General features: G+C 44.7%; 1 protein-coding gene across 2 annotated transcripts in view; it reads right to left on the reverse strand.

The window, feature by feature from the left end:
- Positions 1 to 25,842, reverse strand: part of FXR1 (FMR1 autosomal homolog 1) — a 96,411-nt gene that overhangs the window by 53,487 nt on the left and 17,082 nt on the right. The window lies entirely within an intron of this gene.

Here is a 25,842-nt window from a genome sequence, read left to right on the forward strand (position 1 = left end):
TTCCGCATGCGGGAATTGCATCAATTCCTTCACGCACAGCTGAATCGCGCTGCTCTTGCGAGATGTGCAGGGCTGCCATTCATGGTTTTTAAAAATGTGCATGCACCTTTTTTTTCCTGCAGTTTATGCAGTACAGCAGCCCATTCATTCACTAGTGTGAACCAAGCCTTACTTCGAATGCATATGTGATTACAAGTTCAAGAAGTTCCTCTATTGCACGGTGTTCTTTCCTGCAGACCCTGTGCTTCCATTAGTTATGATTAGAACCACAGAGCCCTCCTTCACTCAATCACCCTCCACTTATTTATTGATACTGTTTATGGTTTACTTGTAGTGCAAGGAATATTTGAAACTAGACTTCGAAGATTAAGAAACCATCATAAAAAAAAAAAAAAAAAAATTATATATATGGACACACACTTATTTTTTCATGGAGAAATGGACCAGGTCAGTGATGAATCCCCCCATGATACTATGTGCCAGCAGATCACTACAGTAGTGATCTATTGATAGGATTAGAATGTTAAAACATGGAGCTCTGAAGCAAGATCGGGAGTCTTGGCTCCTGGGACAACTTAGCAATTCTTCACTTTAGTTCAGGGTCCACTGAATGTCACATACCATATCACTAGACCAATATTTGAAATCAAAACATGGAGGATGCCATTGCGGAGTTCTCCTAAATATATTGGTTGCCCAATTATCATGCTAACCCCTCTGAATATATAGTTTGGGTTAATGAATCACAGTATGTCTAAATATTAGGGCTTCTGACTTTTCTCCAACTTTCCTGATCTGCAAACTCGTTCCTGGTCAGTCTCTCTGAAAGTACTAAGGCCAGTAGGTGAGCATATCAGCCACACAACTAGAGTATCAACAAGTCAGCAATGGAAGCCACTGTATTTTGCCCAGGACAAGTTTACTTTATAGAACACAAGGCACATATAAAAGATAATAAATTTAAACACACAATGAGAATAATATATATATATATATATATATATATATATATATATATATATATATGTGTATATATATATATATATATATATATATATATATATATATATATATATATATATATATATATATATATATATATATATATATATATATATACATACATACATACACACGAGCTGCGTGATTCTGGCTAAAATGAAAATCATGATTTTTTTTTTTCACTTAGAATATACACCACGAGAATCGTGATCGAACATCTTTCACATAAAAAAACAAAACAAAAAAAATTGGGTTAACTTTACTGTTTCTTTTTTTTTTTATTCATTGAAGTGTATTTTTTCACAAAAAGTTGCATTTGAAAGACCGCTGGGCAAATACAGAGTGACATTAAATATTGCAGCAATTGACATTTTACTCCCTAGGGTCTCTGCTAAAATATATAGAATGTTTGGGGTTCCAAGTAATTTTCTAGCAAAAAATATTGATTTTAACTTAAACAAGTGTCAGAAAAAGATTTAGACTTTAAGTGGTTAAACTTCCTGCATTTACAGGTTGTTAAAAATTTGGCAGTCTGCCTGAATTTTTTCTTTACACACAAGTTTATCCCTTTAATCCAAGAAGAGTTAGCTACAATGTTTCATGTTAAAAACTTGGCAGAAGTCTCTACACTTGTTATATGAAAGAAAACTATGCAATAGAGATGGTGGTGGGCAGGTGTTGAATCGAGATCACTGTTATTTAACGATTAATTGTGCAGCTCTAAAACACACAAAGTATTACCCCTTTCACGCCTAAGCCTATTTTATGACATTTGGTGTTTACAAGTTAAAATCCCTACTTTTTGCTAAAAAATTACTTGGAACCCCCTAACATACACACACTTTTTTTTTTAGCAGAGACCCTAGAGAATAAAATGGCGATTGTTGCGATATTTTATGTCACACAGTATTTGCGCAGCGGTGTTATAAATGCAACTTTTTGGGACACTTTCATGAAAAAAAATAAAAAAATAAAAATAAACAAAAAGACAGTAAAGTTAGCGCAATTTTTTTGTATAATGTGAAAGAGGATGTTACACTGAGTAAATCGATACCAAACAGGTCACGCTTTATAATTGCACGCACTCGTGGAATGGCATCAAACTACAGTACCTGAAAATCTCCATTAGGCAACGCTTTAAAAAAAAAAAATCCGGTTACCAGGTTAGAGTTACAAAGGAGGTCTAGTGCTAGAATTATTGTTCTCACTTTGGCGGTCGCGGCAATACCTTACATGTGTTACTTGAACAGCGGTTACATATGCGGGTGCGACATCCGTATGAGTTTCCTTTGCTGCACGAGCTCACAGGGGGCACTTTAACATTTTTTTCTTATTTTATTTATTTTTATATTAAATTGCGTTTAAAAAAAAATGTTCACTGTTATTGCCGTCACAAGAAATTTAAACATCCCTTTTGACAGTAATAAGTGGTGACAGGTACTCTTTATGGAGGAATCAGAGGTCTAAAAGACCTCCAATCCCTCCTTTGCACTTCAAAGTATTCAGATCGCTGTTTTCGGCGATTCTGAAAACTATATATATTATTTTTTAAAACTGGTACCATTGACAGCCGAGTAAACCGGAAGTGACGTTGCTTCCATGTTTACAATCAGGAGACTGGAACAAAGCCTTTTCTGGCTTCATGCCAGTCTGTCTCTAGCCGCCGGAAGTGGCGGATCGTGTCTCTCGGTGGGACGTCCCCTCCCGTTCCTCCGGGATAACAATAGAGCGGCTTTTAGTCGCATCGATTGTTACCCCTGGATAGCTGATCACCTGCTCTAAAAAAAAACAGTACAGGAATGATGCCTGCCGCAGGAAGGTGTGTGTGTGCGCAAAAATATATTATATATATATATATTTATTTATTTTTTTATTTATTTTTTTTTTTATTTTTTGCACACATACACTAAATGGGTCACTCTTCACTTTCTGTTATTCCATGTAATGCAATTAGCAGATAAGGAGAAAGGCAGCACTGTAAAACAAAAAGCCCCTGCTACATTACAAAATGCTGTCAACCTAAAGTGGTTGTAAACCCGATTCATGAAATTTGAACTAAGCACAACTGTAGCATTTACTGATCTCTCCTCAAACCTCTTAAGTGCCATTTTTCTCTGGTGTTTCATTCCTTTTATCAGCAGGAGTCGCTTCTAAGTTCTTTGACGCATGAGATAAGAGTAGCTGAAAATTTGTGTTGGGGAGGGAGCTCAGAGGGAGATGAGCAGAGAGCTTGTCTATTCAGACTACAGCTCTGCATGTTCCGTTGCTCCTCTTCCTATGTAGAAGGGGGTGTCCCTTTCCAATCAGCTGTCACACAGTGTAAGCCCAGACCCCCCCCCCCCCCCCCATGTGCTGCTGAAAGAGTTAGAAAGATTTCTAAAATGATCTGTTGAACTTCCAGTGACCAGTATAAGAGAGAGTGATAACACCAAATTTAACACACCCGCCCCCCATTCACACCTGAGACCTTGTAACACTAATGAGTCACATGACACCAGGGAGGGAAAATGGCTAATTGGGCCCAATTTGGACATTTTCACTTTTGTTGCCAGCAGTTTAGACATTAATAGCAAATAGAGAGCCTGCTATAGGCTAAAAAGAATGTCTTCTCACTGCCTGCTGTCAATCGCAAGGAGAAGCAGACCTGATGGAAAATGAGAGCTTCTGAATCCCCATCAGGCTCTGCCCACTATTCACTTCACTGGCTGATTTGCTCTGAATGGACTGACCAGACCTTTTGGCGACACCATGCTTGCCTTACTGGATGGTCACGTAAAAGGGAGGCCAGAAGTCTTGCAAGGAGCATCTTTGAAGCGCTTTAGGAGCGGTGTAGACACACTGCTCCTAAAGCGCCCCTGCCCATTGAATCAATGGGCAGCGCGGCCGAAACACCTGCAAATCACTTGGGCAGTGGCACTTTTAACTCTTTCAGTTGCTAGCGGGGGATAAAAGTGCCCCGCTAGTGGTCGAAAAGCACGCTAAAATGATGGTAAAGCAACACTATTTTTAGCTTTGCCACCAGGCCCCCAATGCTTATTTCTTCCTCCCCTCCGGTTCTCTCTTAAGGATTAGAACACCTGTCCGTTTTTTTTTATTGACGTCTATGTTGCCATTTGGCAAATTCATCCTTTCTATTGGTCCTGCTTATCAATACTATTGAAAGTAAAAGAAAATCTAATTTTGGGTTGTCCCAGAAAGGGGAAAAAAAAAATAAAAAAATAAAGGGGGGAAATCTTCCAATGTAGAATAAATTAAGGTATCCCCGCGCTATCATCAAGGGCATAGACCATCACTAAGAGTAGGTTGCAGCAGGCCACCGACAGGGGTATAAGCCCTACCCCCCCAAACAGCAATAAAAGTGAAAATCAAATAAAGGGCGCTACCTTCAGAGATTAAACTAAACGAAAGTGCCTTGTGCATAAGTGTGGAAAACATTGAGCAGTAAGAACTTTGTGGAAGTTATTGAGGTACAAAACACCAGCCGTGGGGGCCAGCACCTACCTGCCAGGAATAGGGATATAATCCCTGGATCTTGTCACTTGTTTGTTCTGCTGTTTACCTTACAGCAGTAAGGTAAGGGGCCACTCTACCTGGTGTGCTGTGAACAGTGGACATACCAGAGTTAAGACCCGGTTTTTGGCACCTTATCTGGAGAAGCACTGAATAAGTCACTTGTCACTTTATTAATTTAAGCCCACATAAAGCCTCTATTCTCCTGTTTTTTGCTTATTTTGCACTGTGTGTTTCACGTTTGAATAATAAGAAGTGTTTCATGTATTTTTCTTGATTTTATTACTTTTGAGATATTTGCTTGAATATTTAAAGCACAAAACAATTTACTATTTGTTTACTTTTGCTGCCATGTTTAAGCACTGGACACTTTATTCATGATTCAACTTGCTTGAGGCACCTTCTACATCTTGAAGCATTCTTTATATACCATGTATTATATAATTGCCTAGCTTAGGGTGACTCTGCTACACCTATGTAATAGGAGGAGGCATTATCCCTGCTAGCTTGTTATTTAGCACTATTTATAATATACACTTATGCACAAGGCACTTTAGTTTAGTTTAATCTCTGAAGGTAGCGCAACACCATTTATTTAATCTTCCAATGTAGACACCAGTTCTGGTGACCTGGGGTTCCCAAGAAATTGCCTTAATTTGCAGGGATTTCCTAACGGTTCCTGTTTGGCTATGGAACAGGAAGTGAAGGGAATTCTCTGCAATGGGACAAAGAAAGCAAAAAATAAACTCTTCCTTGCTCTATCCAACATTGAAAAAAAAAAAAAAAAAGTTTTGCCTATAGTTCTACTTTTATTCTCCTCCCCCCAGACAAACACCTCTTTAATACAGCATTTCCTTGATTCAATGTAACAAGTGCACAGCCTTCTCTGCTCAGAGCTGACAAATGAAAAAATAAATAAAAAAACTCAGCAGTGATAAAGAGAAACAATGCATCTCATGGTTCTTTTAGATCAAAGGGAAGAACTTGTCTGTAAAGGAGGTCAGTTTAACCACTTAAAGACTAAACCTTTTGACAGTATGTTTCTTACAATTTAAAATCAGTATTTTTTGCCAGAGAATTACTTTAAAAACACCCAAATATAGTGTGTGTGTGTGTACAGGACACTATGCTGTGTTTTTATTGGGGTGTTTACTAGAGCTGCACTCTGTCCATTCTTAACTGAGCATCATAAAATGCGTTTACGATGCTTCAGTTTATGAATGAACAGGAGCCTTGGTCTCTTGTCCATTCATCTTCAGTTTAGCTGAGGCCACAGAGAAAGATAGATCTGGGTCCTCATTCCCTTTACCTGTCTCAAAAGGGAGATGCTAGGGGTCGATTTAGACCCCTGATATCCCACCAAAGCCCCCCAACAGAGCTGAGAGATAGAGAGATAGATCTCTATCTTTTTGGTAAAATTATTCAATGCATCTTAAAGATCTACAAGCTGAGAACATGCATTAACACAATTTCACAGTAATCATGACATAAAACAAAGTTCAGGAATATTCCTTTATCCCAGGGGTTGACAAATTTGCTTTGAATTTAGGAGCCAGTTGAAAAAGTTAGGAGCCAGTTTTTTGTTTTTTTTTGAGTGGTATGGATTGTCAGCTCCTGGGATAAGGCCAGTCATTCTGGCTGACCAGAAAGAGTAAGGCTGGCAACAGATGAAACTGGTTGGCTTAGGCAGGTGGCACTGCTTGGCGGTGGCAGGTGGCACCGATTGTCAGTGGCACTGGTTGGTGGTTGCAGGTGGCATTGTTTGGCGGTGGCACTGGTTGGTGGTGGCACACTGAGCACTGTTACTGAAAAGTAACAGAGGAGCTGTCAGAATTGAGCTTAATGTCAGAATGGGCGGGACCCGGCCAGGGTGTGAAACTGACAAGTAACAGAGAGGCAGATCTGTCAGATTTGAGCTTGATGTCAGGGTGGGCGGGACTCAGCAGCTATCAAACATAAGCCAACGATTGGGCTGCTTAAGAAAAGGGGTGGGGTCACATAAGTAGTGGCCCGCCCAGATCCCATTGGCTGGTGTTTGATAGCTGCTGGGTCCCGCCCACCCCGACCGGGTCCCGCCCACCCCCCGACATCAAGCTGAAATCTGACAGATCCTCCTCTCTGTTTCACACACTGAGCGCGGCGCTTGATGCTTGCCAGAGCCACTGAGTGTGGAGGAGGGAGGAGGACAGCAGTCAGTGTTAATGCGCTGCATGTCTGGGGTATCAATAGTGAGTGGGCTGGTGGCAGCTTAGGCGCCAGGTTGCGATTTCTGGTCGCATTGGTGACCTGGCGTCTGGGGTTTGTCGAGCCCTGCTTTATCCCATTGTTTTGCAAATCTATGTACACTACAAAATGTATGATTTAATCGGTTCTGATCTCGCTGTTTTACTAACCTTACAGCTGCTTATTCTACATAGGAAACCTTAATTTTGTTTGCAACTATTAAAGATTCTAACTACCAGCAAGAATAAGTGCTTACAATTAAAGAGCATCTGTCATTTCAGATCCATCATGGCAGCGCCTGTTAGCGGGCATCTACTCAGCTGCTGCCACATCCCTTAGCTTGGCGTGTCACTGGCGCATCACCAGACGCCCCATTAGAGTGAATGGGACTGTCGGTGAGTCAACAGCGGGTCAGAGGAGGAGCCGCTGGGGAACAGAGAATACAGTTGCTATTTAAAAATTATGATTTAAATCTAGTTGATTTACATCAAGCCTTTTTACTAGTGATTTGAATCATAATTTAAATCAAATCCACCCTGACTATATCTAGTCTGTCAGAACACAATAGATTAGAAGGGGAGATTGCTGTACTGACATCAGGTTGTTAGTACAGTGGCTCTGACCTCAGCGGTCAGTTTTTTTTTCTCGTTTAGCTGAACGAAAAAAAAAAAAAAAAAACAACACACACACAAACACAAAGACTGTGTGCTAGGTCTAAGTCTGGCAATAAACACTTCACACCTGTCATTTCCTAGCAGTGGTTCCAGCCAAGAGTAAGCACACTGCCATACATTGGAATTCCTGTAATCCAACAAGCATTGTGCAAAGTTCTGCACTGTTTACAACAGAAAGCACATGAGAACTCTGGGAAATCAATCTAAAAATGTAAATCATTGCAGTAATACTGTAGAAGATATCCAATGTTTCTATGGATACCTGGTTATAGGAGTATACGAGTTTCCATTTAACATGTAAAAGAACATTAGTGTGGCAGGCCTAAATGCTCACGGCTGACCTTTTCTAATCCAGAGAAACTTTATCTAGCTACCTTCCTAGACCTATCCTCCAGCTACTGATCTGGCCCACCAACTTTTTGTTTCACTGCTTATCTGACATACAAGAATCTCCTTTAGGTCAACAACTCAGTCTTACCAACACAGTTATTACAAATTTTTTTTTCATTTTGTTATAAAATTTTAAAACAGGTAATTTTTGTCTGTCATTAATGAAAGCTGATGAGGCGGCACTGATGGGCACCACTTCTGGGCGGCACAGATTGGCACCACTGGTGGGCATTGATGGGTGGCACTGGCAGGTGGCATAGATGAGGCATAATTGCCTCTTCCTCTTCAGGACCGGCGTCCCTTTCAGATGAGCCGGTGATCAGCTTTTTTTCCTCCGCTGTCAGTGCGAGGATAAAAAAAAGCGATCACCCGAGCTTTTGTTTTAAAGTGATCAGCTGTCAATGGCCGACAGCTGATCACATGGTGAGGGGCCGGGATCGGCCCCCATACCCGGATCAGTGATCACAGCGTGCTCCACGCACGCAGGGAGCGTGCACAGGGTAGGCCGTCAAATGATGGCCTCCTGGAAGTTCAGGTCGCGCTGTGGCAGTCATTCAGCTACAGTGCCGATATCAAGAAGTTAAAATCAGATTATTTTGATTTAAAAATACATTTTTTTTCTTCATTTTTAGCAATTAATTTAGTTTATTCAGCATGAAATGGAGTTTAGTTTTGTAGCATGAGGCTGTATATTCTGCAATATTTACATTTTTGGTAAACTCATTCAATGAATCCAAGCTCTGCAAGTGGAGATAACATGCATTGCATTGATGCATTCACACAATTTCACAGTAACCATGAGATAAAACAAAGTTCTGGAATATTCCTTTTGTCCCGTTTTCTTTTCAGTCCGTCGGCGGAGCGAGAGAAGATGATGAATAGACTTCGTGGGACATTTTTATTTTTTAATAAAGGACTCCAGATTCCGATGAGCCCCCCCCCGCAGACCCCTACAACCACCGGGCAAGGGTTGTGGGGATGAGGCCCTTCTCCCCATCAACAAACATGGGGAAAGGTGCTTTGGGGGGCTATCCCAAAGCACCCTCCCCATGTTGAGGGCATGTGGCCTGGTACGTTTCGGGGGGGGGGGGGGCGCTATCCCATCCCCCCCTCTTTTCATACGGCCTGCCAGGTTGCGTGCTCGGATAAGGGTCTGGTATGGATTTTTGGGGGGACCGCCACACCTTTTTTTAATTTTGGCGCAGGGTTCCCCTTAAAATCCATACCAGACCTGAAGGGTCTAGTATGGAATTTGAGGGGAACCCCACATTTTTTTTTTGGAATTTGAGGGGAACCCCACATTTTTTTGCATTGATACATGTTCCCTGGGGCAGGACCCAGGCCCCTAAACACTTTCTATGACACTAACTTGCATAAGCCTTTTAAATGAGCACTTTTGATTATTCACGTTTGTGTCCCATAAACTAACGTTCGTGTGTTCTACTGCGAACCAAACCGGGGGGTGTTCGGTCCATCCCTACTGCCCAATTGCCCCCGCTGTCCGAACTGCAGTTCCAGGATCAGCACTGCAGGTGTCAGTGGGTGAAACAGTGAAAGACAAATGAACAACCGTTTGCTGATCTCGCCTTCAGTGAATGAACAGAGAAATTATAATTGTGTCACTTCCAGGTTTAGCTGTCACTTTCCCTGACTGCTGTGGCTGGTAAAGAAGCAAATGGAGCTCAAATAGCCTCAGTGGAAGACATTTCAGTGAAGAAACCATAACATAGCAGTATGCTATGCTAGGGCGGCACAGTGGTGTAGTGGTTAGCACTCTCACTTAGCAGTAAAAAAAGGTTCGCTGGTTCAAATCCCAACCACGACACTACCTGCCTGAAGTTTGCATGTTCTCCCTGTGCCGGGTTCCTCCAGGTACTCTGGTTTCTTCCCACACCCCAAAGACATGGAGGTAGGTTAATTGGCTTCTGTCCAAAATAGGCCCTAGTATATGAATGGGGACCTTGGATTGTGGGCTCCTATAGCAGCTAGTCCATCAACCCTTTAGAGCTGCCACGATGAGTCGACGTAATAGATTATGTCAACTACAAAAATACGCCGACGTGCGTGCAGGACGTCGTTGCCTCACACTGCTCCGTGTCTCCCGAACTCCTCTGTGCTGCTGCCCCCCTCCATGCTGCCATCCCCAGTCCCTTTCCCTGTCTCAAATGGGAGATGTCAGAGGTCTGTTAAGACCCCCGATATCTCTCACCATACACACCCCCCCAACAGGGCTGATAAACAAAGCATTGCAATAAAAAAAAAAATAATAATAATCCACACACCCCCTCCCTCTTAAAAAAAAAAGAAAGCATTGTAAAAAATAAATTATAAACATTCATGAACTTCTGAACAGAAAATAAAAAGCTAAGATAAAAGAAACACACACACACACACACACACACACACACTTAAGTACATAAAAAAAAAAGTTAAGATAAAAGAATACAAGTTCATACATATATAATATATATGCAAGTACTAGTTATTATTTTAGCTTTTTTTATGTACTTATTTTTTGTAAGGTTATCCAAAGGATTAATTAGCTAATCAAAAAAAAAAAAAAATAATCATATAGTCGATGACTAATCGAAAAAATAATCGATAGATTAGTCGACAGGCAAACTAATCGCTAGTTGCAGCTCTACAACCCGTTGTTGCTCCATTCTGCGTTAACCACTTTTTTTCTTTTGTTACACACATTATAAATTCACATTTTAGGCCTGAAGATTAGTTAAATCTCCCTTGACAGCGGGCAGGGATTCCTCTTCCCACACCCACTTTCACATGTTGAAAAACAGTGTGGCTGTGCATGTGTCTGCCCACAAAGCCACATAATTTATTCATTGCAAACTGTAAATGTGAAAACTGAATGTCCCGTCAGGAGCGAACAGCTTATAGGTCTCAGTGGATGGCAAAAAAAATAAAAAAAATTGCATTCATTATTTTTACCTACAGAAGCCTGTAAAGCATTGCACCCGCAATCAGTGGATTGTGGGTGCGAGGTCAGGTGTCTGTACACGCTGCCTCTAGCTTTCTGCCCATACCGCCGTAGGATTTTAAAAACGCGACATCGGCTGCCCAATGTCTTCCAAAAATAGTCACCAAGAAACAAAATATTTTGCAATTGATGCTATATAAAGTTTGAACTAATGTACAGCTTTGCTGCAGCTTCAGGAATGTCCCAGCCCCTTAAAGCCTTAGTATGAGGCATGACTTATCTAGGCAACTAGCGAATATACAGTCTAATATAGATGCTTGGATTGTGTCTGGGCTATACGGATTCTACAATTCAATTTGAGCCTCATGGCACAATATGTAATTAAAGTGGTTGTAAAGGCCACACACACACACACACACACACACACACACACACACACACACACACACACACACACACACACACACAAATACTCAGAAGAGCCCCCTCTCCACCTCCCGGCTGTCCCAGGACTCCCTTTCCTCATTGGCAAAAACAGCAGTGGGAGCCATTGGCTCCCACTGCTGTCAATCACAGCCAGTGAGCAGATGAGGAGAGAGCGTGGCCGGGCTCTGGCCGAACGTTTCTGTGTGTCTCATGAACGCATAGAGCGGGTCTCAGGAGCAAGCATGCACCAGTGCCCCTATATCAAGCAGGCACTGGTAGGGACCAGGAGCGGCAGCGGAGGACCCAAGAAGAGGGTCAGGGCTGCTCTGAGCAAAACCAGCCAAAATTTATAGTGAATCTAAAAAGGCAGGTTTTTTTTTATCTTAATGCATTCTATGCATTAGGAGGAAAACCCTTCTGTGTTCAGCAGCCCATCCGAAGGACGCAGAGATTACAGATCACTGCCAATGCACACCGCAGGGGACAAGCAAGCAGTTCGAGTACAGGACGTCATACGATGGCCTCCTGGCAAAGAGCAGCCATATTATAGCCGTCTTTTGGCCCAAAGGGTTTACATTTTTTTTTTTTAAAAGACAAGACTTTAACATTGCTTTAATACCACTTTAAAGTGATAATGAACTTTTTTTTTTTTGTGCAACAAACCTGCTATACTTAAATGCTCCGTGTAGTCATTTTACATAGAGCAGCCTGGATCCTCCTCTTCAGAAGTCCCACAAAGGCACTCCTGGCTCCTCCCTCCTGCCGGGTGCCCCCACAGCAATCAGCTTGCTCTGGGGGCACCCAAGCAGGTGCACTTCCGACCTGCAGCTCTGTGTCCATTCACTCGGAGCCATGACTTTGCCCTGCCCTCTCCATCTCCTGATTGGCTCACTGGCTGTGACTGGCAGGAGCCAATGGCTCCTGCTGCTGCCAAAAGCAAATCAGGAGGGCAAGTCCCCGGGGCGGCAAGGCTCTCGTGAACATGGCTGGATCGAGAGGGGCCTCAGGTAAGTATTGGGGGGGGGGGCTGCTACACACGGGTTTTTTACCCATGTGCAGGGATTGTGCTTTTACAACCACTTTAACCAGAGTGCCTTATCATACAGACACATGGATGTAACATGGACTATGGGACTAGTGAGATCACCTACAGTGCATCCAGAAAGTATTCACAGCGCTTCACTTTTGGCACATTTTGTTATGTTACAGCCTTATTCCAAAGTAGCTTAAATTCATGTTTTCCTAAATTCTACAAACAATACCCCATAATGACAATGTGAAAGACGTTTGAAATCTTTACAAATGCAAAAATCACATTGTACATAAGTATTTACAGCCTTTGCCTTGACACTCAAAATTTTGCTCAGGTGCATCCTGTTTCCACTAATCATCCTGGAGATGTGTTTACAACCTAATTGGAGGCCGCTTGTGGATAATTCAGTTGATTGGACAGGCACACACCCGTCTATATAAGGTCCCACAGTTAACAGTGCATGTCAGAGCACAAACCAAGCCATGAAGTCCAAGGAATTGTCTGTAGACAGGATTGTATCGAGGCACAGAGTACAGAAAGTTACTGCAGCATTGAAGGTTCCAGCGAGCACAGTGGCCTCCATCATCCATAAATGGGGCCTTGACGGTGACGTCATCACGTTGGTTGTGAGTCGGTGAATGGACATACAAACCAGGAAGTAGAGTGAGATGAATGGCGATATCTCATCTGATGTTCATCTACTCCGTTTTACTATTCGGATATTAGATGACTGCTATCTTGTAAGTGTAAATTTCGCTTATTAAAAACAATGATTTTACATACTACACTATGGAAGTTCTTTCTGCTTTGTATTTTTGAGTATTCCATACGGGAGTTACGGCGTATCCATAGGGTTGAGGGAGACCTTACTTCCTGAGGCTGGGCGAGACTGCTTTTGCAGTCATCGCCTTTTGGTAAGCATGCAATTCATACACTTTTGGTGGTGATGTGGATGCACTCTGCATGTTTCTGAAGTTATATCACGGTTTTCACCATTATTTCTTCACTGATCTTTGTGGACACTGAGTTTTCATGTATATCATTCCCTTTTGATGGGATTCTGCTTTCTTGTTATTAGCGCTGCATCTGTTATGTTAATGTATATTGTGTGTAGAATGTTGAGGAAAACAATACGTGGAAAAAGTGAAGCGCTGTGAATACTTTCAGGATGCACTGTATTACCCGCTTTGACTACCAAGTTTTGCTAATGGTGCTTGCCAAGCATTGCTAATTTGCTGGCTTACTTCCATCTCTTCATGACTTTCTTTACAAGGTCAAAAAGGGTCTACATACATTCTCCAAAATATATTTTGTACTGCTTTTCAGAGGGCGATTGACAGGCGGCTGGAAGGCACCCTCACTACCTGTTTTAACTGTAAAAAGCTGTGTTAGATCATCCACAGGGGAAAGAAATATGTTCAAAATGAACTAAATGACCTCTGACAGTTGTCACAAGAACAAGTGTTTCTGTTGCAAATGTTTTAGGGCTAAACATTCTGCTCCAGTGATAATGGTCAATAGTACAAATAGACAGGATAAATCTTCCCATCACAGAGAAGACAACGGGTAGGGCATTTCCATATGTATGTACAGTTGTGCTCATAAGTTCACATACCCTGGCAGAATTTATGATTCCTTGGCCATTTTTGAGAGAATGTGAATAAGAATACAAAAACATTTTTCACTCATGGTTAGTGTTTGGCTGAAGCCATTTATTGTCAATCAACTCTGTTTACTCTTTTTAAAATCATAAATCACAACAGAAACTACCCAATTGACCCTGATCAAAAAAGTTTACATACCCCAGTACTTAAAGGGATTGTAAAGGGAATTTTTTTATTTATTTAAAATAACAAACATGTTATACTTACCTCCACTGTGCAGCTCGTTTTGCACAGAGTGGCCCCGAACCTGCTCTTCAGGGGTCCCTCGGCGGCTGTCTCTGCTTCGTCCAGCAGGTACTTCTCACGTTCATGCGAGCTCCCTCGCATGGTGAGAAGCACCTGCGGGCGCTCCCGTGATACAGTCGGCGGCTATAGCCGCTCGCTGTATCACACGGCCCTGCCCCCGGCGATCCGCGTCAGTGGATGTGATTGACAGCAGCACGAGCCAATGGCTGCGCTGCTTTCCATCCATCCACTCCAGCCAATCAGTGGCCAGGCTGAACGGTGGAAAGGACGCCGGGGGACGAGCGCGGGACATTCGAGGGGTCAGGTTAGTAAAACAGAGGGGCTGGGGGCGCCGGGACTTTCAGATGTTTTTTCACCTTAATGCATAGAATGCATTAAGGTGAAAAAACATTTACCTTTACAACCCCTTTAATATCATGTATTGCCCCCTTTAACGTCAATGACAGCTTGAAGTCTTTTGTGGTATTTGTGGATGAGGCTCTTTATCTTCTCAGATGGTAAAGCTACCCATTCCTATGGGAAAAAAAAAAAAGTCTGCAGTTCCTGTAAATTGTTGGGCTGTCTTGCATGAACTGCACATTTGAGATCTTCCCAGAGTTGCTCAATGATATTGAGGTCAGAATACTGAGATGGCCACTCCAGAACCTTCACTTTATTCTGCTCCAGCCAAGGACAGGTCGGCTTGGTCTTCTATTTTAGATCATGTGCAGCTTCCTGGCTGATTAACTGATGCAACTGTCCTCCAGTATTTTTTGATAACATACTGCATTCATCCTACCATCGATTTTGACCAAATTTCTTGTGCCTTTGTAGCTCACACATCCCCAAAACATCAGCGATCCACCTCCGTGTTTTACAGTAGGAATGGTGCACCTTTCATTATAGGCCTTGTTGACTCCTCTCCAAATGTAGCATTTATGGTTGTGGCCAAAAAGCTCAATTTTGGTCTCATCACTCCAAATGACTTTGAGCCAGAAGGTTTGAGACTTATTTCTGTGCTGTTTGCCATATTGTAAGCAGGATACTTTGTGGCATTTGTGTGGCAATGGCTTTCTTCTGGCAACTCGACCATGCAGCCCTTCAAGTTCAAGTGCCTCCTTATTGTGCATCTTGAAACAGACACACCACATGTTCTTAGAGAGTCTCCTGTATTTCACCTGAAGTTATTTGTGGGTTTTTTCTTTGCATCCCAAACAATTTTCCTGGCAGTTGTGGCTGAAATTTTAGTTAGTCTACCTGATCATAGTTTGGTTTCAACAGAACCCACCATTTTCCACTTCTTGATTAGAGTTTAAACACTGCCCATTGGCATTCTCAATTCCTTGGATATCTTTTTATATACCTTTCCTGCTTTAGGCTGGGTTCACATTGCAGCGATGCGGGAACGTTGCAAATCCGCTGCGGGGTCCTGCATCACATGCCTCCCGGCGGCAGTTCACACTGCCCTATGCGGACTGCTGGGAGTGTCAGTGAAACATTAATGACACCCCCAGATCAGTTCGCATATCGCAGTGCGATCTGCAAACTCGGACAGGAATCAGATTGCATGGTGTGAACACCCATGCAATCCGATTCTGCTGCGGACCAAAAAAAGGGTCCTGTGCGAGTATGGGCCGGGTGCGATGCAAATTCAGCCATGCTATCTGTATGGCTGAACTCGCATCGCACAGAGATCGGATGTGATTTGCACTGCAGTCTTATACCCAGCCTTATACTGTTCAATTACCTTTTCCCGCAGATCCTTTGACAATTCTTTTGCTTCCCCATGACTTAGAATCCAGAAAAGTCAGTGCAGCACTGGATGAAAGGTGCAAGGGTTGGTCAAGAGTCCAGAAACTCACTGACCTTTTATACACACACTAATTACAAGCAACTGGATCATAGGCGAGGATGGTTACCTTTAATGGCCTTTCAAACCCCTTTGTGTCAACGTTGTCAGGCCAAAATCACCAGGGTATGTAAACTTTTGATCAGGGTAATTTGGTTAGTTTCTGTTGCAGATACGATTTCAAAAGAGTAAACACAGTTAACGGTTAATAAATGGCTTCAGCCAAACACTAAGAGTGAAAGAAAAGTTTTTGTGCGTGAAAAATGGCACGTACATATATATAGCTCTCACAAGCCAACAGGTCTGTTGCAAGAGCAATCAAGCAGCACTAAACCAGTGTGCCAATACCATGCGACATAAAAAATTGGAACTACTGCTGTATGCCCATTCAGGGTCTAAACCTCCATAAACACGGGCAGAATGTCAGAAGATATGTCCGTTTTTTGTTTTGTGTTTTTAAAAAAGGAAAGCCCACCCAACATCCTGCCCATGTGTATGTTGGTATGATAGAAGCCGGCCTTTTGACCATCTTCTGCCAGACATGTATGCTGGAAAACCAGCAGCCGACTGACTCCAGATCGGCGCTATAAGCCAATGACAGAGTGCTGATCAGAGTGTTTGCTGGACTAAACTCGCATGGTTAGTACAGTGTCTTCGATCAGAGGTGTCAGTTTTTACACTGTTGGGGTATACCAAGCTTAACTCAATGTCCTGAGGTAGCCGGGCAACTTGCTTTGCAATAAGTAGGCCCCATTTCTCTCAGCACAGGCTATGTAAGCCACAACAATTAACCTTTGCTCCCATGGTCTATTAAAAGTAAGGCCCTTTGTTATAACTGTTTAGTGAAAAAAATACCTGCTGATCCCGACCATGGAGTGCGGATAAGAATTAAGCAAGGTGAATAACAGTCATCACCCAAGTACAGAATTGCTACTGGCAGGATCATCAGGAAGAGAGTAGAAAAATGGGAACAAGAGGAGTGGGATCCCTGTGTCCTTTGATATACTCAAAGAAAAGTGTTTTTTTTTTTTTACAGTTTGCTCCCTTTCACGCTGGTGCGCATTTGCAACACTAAAACACACCTTTCCAGCATGACAAACATTGCTGTGTCAAATTTTAAAAAGTCCTCCATAATGCATGTGTGCTTGTCAAGAACACATCTTCTATTGCTTTCTATAAGATAACATACAAAAAAAAACAAAAAAAAAAAAACACCTGCACTGCATTTTTGGTGCTTTTTTTTATTTTATTTTATTTTTTGAGTCGCATGCCCAAGATTCACAGGTGCATGCTGGGAGATAGAAATCCAGAGCACCAAACCCACATACTGAAAGCACATTAACCACTTAAAGCCCACCCATATACTGCAGCATGGCAGCTCTAGTGCGGGCAACGACGTACCTGTATGTCATTTCATTCAATAGATACTGTGGGTGTGCGGCAGGAGCCACCCGATCGCTGCACAGAGGCACAACGGGGATCTGCCTATGTAAACAAGGCAGATTCCCATTCTGACAGGGGACAGCTTGGAGATCTGCTGTTCTTCACGATCAAGAACAGCGTTCTCTGTGTTGTCCCAGTGAGCCCATTTCCCCGCACAGTTAGAACACACCCAGGGAACACAGTTAACCCCTTCAAAGTCCCCTAGCGTTAACCCCTTCCCTGCCACTGTCATTTACCGTATAACACGCACCTTTTCCCCTTAAAATCAGGGGGAAGCGTGGGTGCGTGCTATACGCCAATCCCCCACCGTTAATAACCTTCTCTGCGGCTTTCGGCTATTTTCGACCGCACTCGCCGCTTTCGGAAAGCCGCCAAGAACGGCCGAGAGCTATTGAGTGCGGCTGAGATACACAGTACATCCGCTCTGTATCTTGGCGGTGCCATTTTTAAATGGCAAAGACACTGACAAGGGCTGCAATGGAAGGCTACAAATGACACCGACAAGGCTGCATTAATGGGCATTTAAATAAGTTTTTTTCCTTAAACTTCCCTCCTAAAAGTTTTTTTTCCTTTTAAATTCCCTCCTAAACTTGGGGTGTGTGTTATACGCCGATAAATATGGTATACATTGATCAGTGCATTTTTTTTAAAGCACTGATCACTGTAATGATATCACTGGTCCACAAAAAGGTCACCTGGGTCCAGATTTGTTTGCTGCAATTTCACAGTCCTTCTAAAAATCGCAGATCGCCGCCATTACCAATAGAAACAAAAAAGAAAGCGATTTGTTGGGGGGGGGGGGGGGGGCGACATCAATTGTCAGTTAAATCGATGCAGTGGCGGATCACAAAAAATGACCTGGTCATTAAGGGGGTAAATCTTTCCCTGGCTGAAGTGGCTAAAAACACAATATTCATTTTTTCAAACTGCACACTAGAGCTGCAACTAACGATTAATTTGTCTGTCGACTAATCTATCGATTATTTCTTCGATTAGTCAACGACTATCCGATTATTTTTTTTATTTTTATTTTTTAATGAATCTAGTGTTTTTTTTGGATTAGCTATGCATTGCAGGGCAGGGCAGAGTATTGGCGGGCATTGCAGGGCAGGGCAGAGTATAGCATAGCGCATAGTAGGGCAGGGCATGGCAGAGTATGGCAGGGCAGGGCATGGCAGAGTATGGCAGGGCAGGGCAGGGCAGAGTATGTCAGGGCAGGGCAGGGCAGAGTATGTCAGGGCAGGTCAGGGCAGGGCAGGGCAGAGTATGGCAGGGCAGGGCAGAGTATGGCAGGGCAGGGCAGAGTATGGCAGGGCAGGGCAGAGTATGGCAGGGCAGGGCAGAGTATGGCAGGGCAGGGCAGAGTATGGCAGGGCAGGGCAGAGTATGGCAGGGCAGGGCAGAGTATGGCAGGGCAGGGCAGAGTATGGCAGGGCAGGGCAGGGCAGAGTATGGCAGGGCAGGGCAGGGCAGAGTATGGCAGGGCAGGGCAGGGCAGAGTATGGCAGGGCAGGGCAGGGCAGAGTATGGCAGGGCAGGGCAGAGTATGGCAGGGCAGGGCAGGGCAGAGTATGGCAGGGCAGGGCAGGGTATGGCAGAGTAGAGTATGGCAGGGCAGAGTAGAGTATGGCATGGCAGGGCAGGGCAGAGTAGAGTATGGCATGGCAGGGCAGGGCAGAGTAGAGTATGGCATGGCAGGGCAGGGCAGAGTAGAGTATGGCATGGCAGGGCAGAGTAGAGTATGGCATGGCAGGGCAGAGTAGAGTATGGCATGGCAGGGCAGGGCAGAGTAGAGTATGGCATGGCAGGGCAGGGCAGAGTAGAGTATGGCATGGCAGGGCAGGGCAGAGTAGAGTATGGCATGGCAGGGCAGGGCAGAGTAGAGTATGGCATGGCAGGGCAGAGTAGAGTATGGCATGGCAGGGCAGGGCAGAGTAGAGTATGGCATGGCAGGGCAGGGCAGAGTAGAGTATGGCATGGCAGGGCAGGGCAGAGTAGAGTATGGCATGGCAGGGCAGGGCAGAGTAGAGTATGGCATGGCAGGGCAGGGCAGAGTAGAGTATGGCATGGCAGGGCAGGGCAGAGTAGAGTATGGCATGGCAGGGCAGGGCAGAGTAGAGTATGGCATGGCAGGGCAGGGCAGAGTAGAGTATGGCATGGCAGGGCAGGGCAGAGTAGAGTATGGCATGGCAGGGCAGAGTAGAGTATGGCATGGCAGGGCAGGGCAGAGTAGAGTATGGCATGGCAGGGCAGGGCAGAGTAGAGTATGGCATGGCAGGGCAGGGCAGAGTAGAGTATGGCATGGCAGGGCAGGGCAGAGTAGAGTATGGCAGGGCAGGGCAGAGTAGAGTATGGCAGGGCAGGGCAGAGTAGAGTATGGCAGGGCAGGGCAGAGTAGAGTATGGCAGGGCAGGGCAGAGTAGAGTATGGCAGGGCAGGGCAGAGTAGAGTATGGCAGGGCAGGGCAGAGTAGAGTATGGCAGGGCAGAGTAGAGTATTGCATTGGCAGGGTATGGAGGGATGGCTGCATCCATCCGACCTCTCCCCTCCACTGCACAGATCAGTACAGAGAGGGGAGAGAGAAACCGCCGGTTTGTTTACAAGTGATCGCTCCATCGGAGCGATCACATTGTAAACACCTGGGTGTAGAAAGATGGCCGCCGCTTCGGAGCTAGGCCGAAGCCGCGGCCTCTCCTAAGGCCGAGACCGCGGAGCGCTCCGCGGATCGCGGCATGTGCGCACAGATCGGTGACGATCCGTTGCACCCCTAGGGACGGCGGCATGGAGGGGGAGAAGAGAGGGGGACGGCGGCACGGAGGGGAGCGGTAAATGCTAAGCACTGCCCCCACTGTGACGCATCGACGCCCTGCACGCACGTCGACGTATTTTCTTAGTCGACGTAGTCGATTACGTCGACGCGTCGTGGCAGCTCTACTGCACACCAAATTTTTAAGTGCACAATTATGAAGGGCCTGTAAACCAAAAAAAAAAAAAAAAACTTTTTTTATTGTACATTCCAGGACACAGGGATTGTACAGCATTATAGTGTCAAATCAGGCAATGAGAAGCTGACATAATGTCTCAAATACCTTCTAAAAAGTGTTCCAAATGCAGCTCTATCTTCAGTGGGTACTTTGATCAATCAAGGTGGGCTAAAATCAGTTATAGGTTATGGGGGAAAAAAATAAAAAAATCAAATCAAAATAAGGATATCATTATCCTTGTAGTTGATCGAAACCACTAATGTCTACAGTTAATCACTCAAGATTTTGATTCTACTTTGATCGAAAGTGGTAGAAATTGCCAGAAAGATACCAACTGTATGGCCAGCTTAAAGTAAGGAAAAGTCCCCTAAGGTAAATCATGCTAAAACAACGCCTGTTTTACCAGCTGCATTTAAATAACTAAAATACTTCTATTCAAGTGTGCTACTTGCACCTGTGCCCATTCATCTAAAACTCAGACCATCATATGTCTTATTTATAACCTTAGCGTTCTGCTTCGTTACAAGATACGTTTCAATGAAAGGTATCACTTGAGTACACAGCAGGGACAACCCCAAAGATCTCAAAACTTTACAAGGATGGATTTAAATGAAATAAAACTTGATTTAAAACTTAACTTTTAAAGAGCAACCATCATCCCTGTCCCACAGTGGCTCCTCATCTGACCCGATGTCAACTCACCGACAGTCCCATTCACTTTTATAGGACAGTTAGTGATGCGGCAGTGACACAACAAGATGAGGGACATGGCAGCAGCTGGTGAGTGGATGCCCATACAATGGATCTGAAATTCACAGGTGCCCTTTAATTGTAAGCACTCATTGTTGCTGGTAGTTAGAATCTTTAAAGCGGGAGTCCACCGGGACTCCGCGATTTATTTATTTTTTTTAAAAGCCAGCAGCTACAAATACTGCAGCTGCTGACTTTTAAATAGTGACACTTACCTGTCCAGCGCGCCCGCGATGTCGGCACCCGAAGCCGATCGCTCGCTCGGCTGCCGGGTCCCGCCGCCATCTTGGGTATGGGAATCAGGAAATGGAGCCTTTCGGCTTCATTTCCCGGTTCCCTACTGCGCATGCGCGAGCCGCGCGGCGCAATCCGGACGGTCCCCGCTGCCTCTGGGAGCTGTGTGTTTCCCAGCAGGCAGCGGGGCACTTGCTGAAGGGGGCGGGCGCTTGCGGAACGGAGGCGTAACCTACGCTCGTTCCGCAGAGCGCTAGCCCGGAAGTGGGTGCAGTTACCTGGATTATCCAGGTAACTGCACCCCCCTCCCCCCTGAAAGGTGCCGATTGTGGCGCCGGAGGGGGGGGGGATTCCGATGAGCGGAGGTCCATTTTAGGGTGGACCTCCGCTTTAATATTTGCAAACAAAATGAAGGTTTCCCATTTATAATAAGCTGTCAGGTTAGTAAAACAGCAATAGCAGAACTGATTCAATCAGTTTGTAGTGTAACATGGATTTGCAAAACAATGGGATAAAGGAATATTCCTGAACTTTGTTTTTATCTCATGGTTTACGATGACGTTGTGTAAATGCATCAATGCAGTGCATGTTATCTCAGCTTGCATTCATTGAATGAGTTTACCAAAAATGTAACTATTGCAGAATATACAGCCTCCTGCTACAAAACTAAGCTCCATTTCATTCTGAATAAACTAAAATGACTATCTTATCGTAACCACTTTGGCTCGGTTCACACAGGGGCGACACGACTTCAGGACGACTTTGTGAGGCAACTTGGAGACGACTTGAACACGACTTTTAGACACGACCTGGGGCAACTTACAAGTCGCCCCAGGCCAGGCGACTTTTGCCGTGGCCAATCAGAGAATGAGCTCTGAAGGGGGAACTCCACGCCAAATTTCTGAAAAAAAAATTTGGCGTGGGTTCCCCCTCCGAGAGCATACCAGGCCCTTAGGTCTGGTATGGATTCCAAGGGGAACCCCCTACGCCGAAAAAACGGCATGGGGGTCCCCCCCAGACCCTTATCCGAGCACGCTACCCGGCCGGCCAGGAAAGTGGGTGGGGACGAGCGGGCGCCCCCCCCCCCCCTCCTGAGCCGTACCAGGCCGCGTGCCCTCAACATGGGGGGTGCCTTGGGGGAGGGGGGCGTGCGGCCCCCCCCACCCCAAACCACCTTGTCCCCACATTGATGAGGACAAGGGCCTCTTCCCGACAACCCTGGCCGTTGGTTGTCGGGGTCTGCGGGCGGGGGGCTTATCGGAATCCAGGAGCCCCCTTTAATAAGGGGGCCCCCGGATACCGGCCCCCCACCCTATGTGAATGAGTATGGAGTACAATGTACCCCTACCCATTCACCTGTAAAATAAAGTACGAAAAAAAAAAAAAAAAACAACACACAAGATAAAATAATTTATTGCACAGCTCCGGGGGTCTTCTCGCCGGACTCCTCCGCTATCTTCTTGTAGCTCTTTTACTAGCGGAGGAGCCCGGCATTCTTCTTCGTCGCCGCGGCCTCTTCCGACTTCGGGGGTCTTGTCCCCCTCTTCGGTTCTTCTGCCGGGCCACCGCGCCTTCTTATAGCTCTTTTACAGGCGGTGGCCCGGTCTTCTGTCGCCACCGCCACCTTCCGTTCTTCTTCTTCTCCTGGAGATGTTGACTCGACGTTCTCTCCGGCCGCAATGCCAGGGACGCGCTGCGCTGCCACTTATATAGGGACAAGGGGCAGTGTCACATGGGTTGATGTCACATGCCGACAGTCCCAGCATCCTCCGGGACTGTGGCATCGTAAGGGGGCGGGGTCGCCATGTGACATCCACCCATGTGACATCCACCCATGACCCCGCCCCTTGTCCCTATATAAGTCGCCGCGCAGCGCGTCCCTGGCATTGCGGCCGGAGAGAGCGTTGAGTCAACATCTCCTGGAGAAGAACGGAAGGCGGCGGCGGCGGCGACAGAAGACCGGGCCACCGCCTGTAAAAGAGCTATAAGAAGGCGCGGTGGTCCGGCAGAAGAACCGAAGAGGGGGACAAGACCCCCGAAGTCGGAAGAAGAGGCCGAGGCGTCGAAGAAGAATTACTAGCGGAGGAGCCCGGCAAAGAGCTACAAGAAGATAGCGGAGGAGTCCGGCGAGAAGACCCCCGAAGCTGTGCAATAAATTTTATTTTATTAAAGGGGGCTCCCGGATTCCGATAAGCCCCCCGCCCGCAGACCCCGACAACCAACGGCCAGGGTTGTCGGGAAGAGGCCCTTGTCCTCATCAACATGGGGACAAGGTGCCTTGGGGTGGGGGGGCCGCACGCACTAGTAAAAACTATTTTATTTGGGTACAGCATTGCATGACCATGAAAAATGGCCTGGCGATTAAGGGGGTAACCCTTCCGGGGTTGAAGTGGTTAAATAGATTTTTACTCCAAAAGCATTAAAATAAAATGAGAAAACTCAAATCAAATTTGTTAAAAAAAAAAAAAAAAAAAAATACGATTTTTATCCACCCCGTCCCAGTAGGAACAACGATTAGTCTCCTCCTCTAAACAGCCACATTCCCCCCAAGTTAGAAAACACACATAGGGAACACAGTTAACCCCTGACAGCCCCCTAGTGGTAACCCCTTCCCTGCCAGCGACATTTATACAGTAATTAGTGGCAATTTTTAGCTCTGATCGCTGTATAAAATGTCAATGGTCTCAAAAAAAGTGTCCGATGTGTCTTCTGCAGTCCTGAAAATAAATAAATAAATTTGCTATAAATCTATCCCCTAGAACGTTTGAGCAAACCAAACGCTTATTGCAATTATTTTTTAACCAAAAATATGTAGCAGAATACATATCGCCCTAAACAGATGAAGAAAGTAGTTTACATTTTTTAGGGGATATTATAGCAGAAAGTACAAAATATTGTGTCATTTTCAAAATTGTCACTCTGTTGGGACACTCAGGTCTCCCAGTGGGACGGGAGCCCTGAGCAGGGGAATGATGTCCCCTCCCGCTGCTTGTGATAACAGTCGATCGGCTCCTTAACCCGATTGGTTATCACTTAAAAGCCAGCCGCCAGCCCTAAAAACCGATACCAGGGTGATGCCTCTGGCTGCAGTACAACCACTTGAACAAAATGACACAGGTACATGATTTTGCGTAAAGTGGTTAAAAGAACAGAACACTGCTCCCAATGTAACAGGTCTACAGTATCCATAAAAAAAAAAAATAAAAAAAAATAGAAAGTACCCAAATAGCGCAATATATCCACAAGTATTTTATTTAAAAGCAACTTCACAATAAAATCCAGCTTTCAAAACCACCGCTACCTGTGTGACTCCGCATACGTCATGCATATTGTGAGTAACACAGGTAGTGCGGGTAATTGCTAGCTGGGCAAATAGGTTCGAATAACTGAAGCCGTAGACAGCCTGCCATTGCAGTAGCAGGAATCAGTAGACTTCTACCACTGTGATTAACCCTTTTGCTGCCAGGACCGTATGTCGTATGGACCTAACGGCGGAGGGGGTGGGGTGTTTGGGGGGGGGGGGTCTCTTAAAATTAGTTTGGGGGTTTCAAGTAATTTTCTAGCAAAAAAAGACAGATTTTAACTTGTAAGCAACAAGTGTCAAAAAAATAAAGGTTGTCTGAGTGGTTAAACTGACTTAATTTAAAGACGCAAGTTAATTCCTTTGATCCAATAGAACCGAGGGATTCATTGTAAACTACAGTATGATGGCGCGCTTCACACAAAAAAACAAAAATTATTAGAGACATGATACATTTTAGCAAACAATAGTACCAAGTCAAGTTCCCAGAAGAGTTGAAGCGCTTATAGCTGCAAAGGATAGGCCATCTCAATATTGAACTCTACTAAGATGTCATTAAAGTTCATCTGCGTGTAAAAGGAAGGCATCAAAATATTTCTGGTAATATAGTGTAGAACTTTATATGTAACTTACATTAGGCAGGGGAAAAAAAAAACTTGCCAAATACACTTTAGGGACTGTTTTTTTTTTTTTTTTTAAGTTCATGCCACCCAAGTATTGAGATCTAGAACTTCAGGTTTACTCGCACTTCAAAATAGTTTGTTTGGGCCAAGCTGTTTCAAACATACAACCGAAATTCCAAAAAAGCTGGGAAGTTGTGTAAAATCTACATGAAAAACAAAATGCAATGGATTTACAAATCTCATAAACCCAAATTTTATTCACAACATACATACAGGAAGGTCCCACTCTTTAGGCTGTGTTTCACACTGATGCAGATTTCCCCACATCCAAATTGCATGACAGGAGAGTGTGATCGGCTATCAATAGGGCTGGTTCACCCATCTCTGTGGTCTGCATTGCAGAAGGGTTCCGTTTGTCTTCTGGTCTGTTTCAGGTGTGAATTCAGCCAGAAAATTCTGAATTGATTCGCACCTGAAACAGTGAACAGACATGCACCGGAACCCCTGCTGTGAGTTGTGGCCCGTAGCTAGTGTAAACCCAGCTTTAGTCAGGAGAACATGGTGCCCATGGTT

The sequence above is a fragment of the Lithobates pipiens genome, unplaced genomic scaffold, assembly GCF_037356315.1.
Source record: "Lithobates pipiens isolate NorthernLeopardFrog02 unplaced genomic scaffold, aLitPip1_a1.2 Scaffold_18, whole genome shotgun sequence".
Classification (NCBI taxonomy): Eukaryota; Metazoa; Chordata; class Amphibia; order Anura; family Ranidae; genus Lithobates; species Lithobates pipiens.